This window comes from Ambystoma mexicanum, chromosome 9 (genome assembly GCF_040938575.1).
Source record: "Ambystoma mexicanum isolate Mex_15411 chromosome 9, UKY_AmexF1_1, whole genome shotgun sequence".
Taxonomy (NCBI): domain Eukaryota; kingdom Metazoa; phylum Chordata; class Amphibia; order Caudata; family Ambystomatidae; genus Ambystoma; species Ambystoma mexicanum.
The window spans coordinates 897,780,325-897,783,624 of NC_090931.1; the positions used below are offsets into that span (position 1 = coordinate 897,780,325).

The window sequence follows — 3,300 nt, forward strand, 5'->3', positions numbered from 1 at the left end:
CCATGCAGCAGTGATCCCAATCATAAAAGTGAAACAGGCAAGCCCAACAGGTATAACTTATTTTCACTCTTTTAGTAGCGCAGTCTTAGGGCAGCCTATACCCTTCAGGAGAGGTGTGAGCTGATACAGTTGCAACACAAAAAACAATAGTACTATGTTCCCAAAATACCTTAGTTCTTGTCTTTCGGATCTCAGCAGAGCCAGGCTTTTCAGCATCAGACCAGAAGCATGGGTGCCTTTAGGCTGGGCTGGGGTCAAGTCGGAGAGCAGCAGCGATGGGCCCCAATGATGCAGTTCTGTTTGGCAGTGGTGCTGATTTGTGGGTAGAAAACGCTGGGAACAGTAGGCCGTGCCAAGTGGATGGCACTGGAAGACTCAGTGACCTCTGGGCCCTGACAAGGGAATACTTGCCTTTGGCGCTGTACAGGCTCGGCTGACACAACACGGCATACGGTTACGGCAAAGATGTCAAAGCTTCAGCATTGTCATTGAGCAGAACTCTGAGATTCAGGGGTGGTGGAGCGTCGAGGTCCAGGATGATTATGATGGTGTGAATGGGGCCAGCGCTGAGCAGCTACGCTCAGGACGGCCATGGGCCCGTGTGGGGCTGACAGGCCAGTGGGCAGACTGCAACAGGCCTGCTCAAGCCATCCGGCTATTTATACAAATCTCGGGCCTAGTAGCACCGGATGGGAGAAAGGAACTGCGCTACAATCTGCTCTTCTGCTGGGCTCTGCCTTCTGGAGCTTCCCCCTACACGCGGGACAGGCAGCTCTGCAGACGCTCAGAGCTTCCGGAGATTGGGGGGTTGGGGCTGGGTCAGGGCCTGCCTTCTCACCCTCGCTTAGCGGGGCTTCCCAGAACTGACCCAACCCCTGCCCTCTTTCATGCAACTCATACTTAGCTGGCAGGGGAGAATGTGGTCTCAAGGGCAGATCTCCCAGGGTGAGGCTTACCCATTGCACATCGGATTGGCTGACCCCTGCTATGTTCCTAAATGCGGGATACAGGACTGCATTATTTCTGGTAGTGGGGGACTGCGTTCGCGCTCTCCCCCCGATTTATTGGTGAAAGAAAAGGTAAAGTGTGCACTAGGCCTGCTAGGTTGCATACTTTTAGATTGTTCTCACATTGCGTTTCTTCAATTAGGTTCACCTTTGGGTGATCGCTTTTCCACATTTTATCTGTTGAATTGAATTATGCTTCTTTCATCACCACAGAAGTAATGTGTATTACAGAGATAAGCTGCCATATGTATTGGGCACACTGCACATGCTCAGGCAGCATCAATCATGCTTTGTACAGGACAAGCTGGCCTAAATTGGGAACAGCCAGCATAGACATGTTGCTACAGAGGCATATTTTGGGTACAACGAGCATGACGATGTGTTACATCAGTGACAGTGCTGTCTTACACTGTGGACACATTGATCATTAAAATGTGTTGTGTTGTAAAATGTTCTTTTCTGCTGTTAGTGACATGGAATTTTCATGTTCCCCTTTAGAACTGATTGTACACTTATGGCTTTTTGGTCACCTTTTCTGCTGTAAAATGAACCATTTCAACCCCATATTTGAAAAAAAATTCTTGGGGGGCAACTCCCCCAAACCCTCCCTAGAACCTTGTAGTTCGGTCGCCCCCACTATTTCAGAAAAATATTAACACATAGACACTGAAAGAAATCACAAGCAGCTAACCTTTGATCACTGCCCATGACACCAAAAGCTATCCTTGGGACTGCATGGCTATCACTGCCTGTGACGCTATTGTGTCAAAGGTCACACAATATCGCTTTTTAATATACTGCTTTGGGTGAGGTTGTTGACTTTTGGCTCGCCGGCCCACTAGGTGACAAAAAGTTAATGCTTCGGCCCCACATTCAAAAAGGTTGGACAAGCCTACTCTAGGACGTTCCAGAACTCTGCTCTTATGCCCATACAAGTCTCACAGCCAAATGCCAAAGATGGAATCACTTTTTGTCTGTAAAATACAATTATTGGTTGTAACGAAAATTTCCCATATATTTTGTTCATGATTCTGTTACTCACCGGAATGGAGAGTACGTAACCAGGCCGGACCTCTATTGCTGGGGAGTTGCTTGAAGGAGCAAGGGTTGGAGCCTCCACCCAAGCCTCATCTCTGTGAGGGAATGAACTCTTTAAACCGATATGACCACCTGCTGAACTGTACAGACAAGGGGACCGATCGATCAAATAGCGGGGAGAACCGACCGTCTCAAACCCAGGCTGTAAAGGAAAGGATAACAAGTTAAACAATCTGCCAATAATGGATCTGGTTTTCCCAAGACTATTCCCCTTCAGTAGTACCTGGTTTAATCTCCCCTTAAGCCAAAAGAACCGGAGCAACCTATAAAGTAGAGAGGCTTTAGTATATGGCTAAAGGTGTAACTCTTAAGTATTGAAAACCAAGAAAACTATACTTTAGCCCTGATGGAAATAGGATTGATGTAAAGAGTCCTGGGAAACAACGAAAGTATAAAATAAAAAAAAGGGAGGTTAGTAAGGCAGCTATCCCCGAGCGGAACGAGGGTCGCACTGGTTTCGGGATGGTGCACCACAGCAAAGCGTTCAAAAAGATGCACTTAGGAATGAAGCCAAAATCCACAGAAGATGGGATTCCAATTAGAGTCGTTCTTACCGGAGTAGTTACTATCCCAGAGTCCAGGAAGCAGGCAAGGGGTCTGGTACACGGGCGGTCAAGAAACACAACAGAATCAGTGTCCAAGAGTTTCAGGAAGAAGGCAAGGGGTCTGGTACACGGGCGGTCAAGAAACACAGCAGAATCAGTGTCCAAGAGTTTCAGGAAGCAGGCAAGGGGTCTGGTACACGGGCGGTCAAGAAAACAGTTCAATCGAGGATTCAGAAGAAGGAGTCCGTGTGCAGGCAGGGTCGGTACACAGGAAAAACAAGGACTTCACAATTCAAGATACAGGGAGAGCACTTTGGAAAGTATGCCGGTTGTAACTTTAAACAGAAGCAGCGTTCTGTATGCCGCTGTGGAATAAGTAACAACAAAGAGGCGTACCGTTTGAAAATGAGGCTCCCATCTCAACGCCGAGAACTACAACTCTTAACAGGTTTTGTGGATACTGTAGTTCGTGTAGCAATTTTCCACGGCAGCTGCCAGCGCGATAAGAAGGGCGCATGCCGGCGCCGTAACCCTCTATGAAGGGCGATCACTTTCCTGTCCCTTATATTGGCGTTACCTGGAATTCCCCAATTGTTCTTGCGTATACGAGAGCAACGTGGCAGAACCCGGGGAACGTGGTGCGGCCGAGG

General features: G+C 48.2%; 1 non-coding gene across 1 annotated transcript; it reads left to right on the forward strand.

Annotated features, from left to right (window-relative positions):
* The first annotated feature begins 896 nt into the window (after window positions 1-896).
* LOC138490587 (U1 spliceosomal RNA) lies at window positions 897-1,058 on the forward strand. The gene has a single exon (XR_011275530.1). It is a non-coding gene; the product is annotated as a U1 spliceosomal RNA (small nuclear RNA).
* Window positions 1,059-3,300: the final 2,242 nt, after the last annotated feature.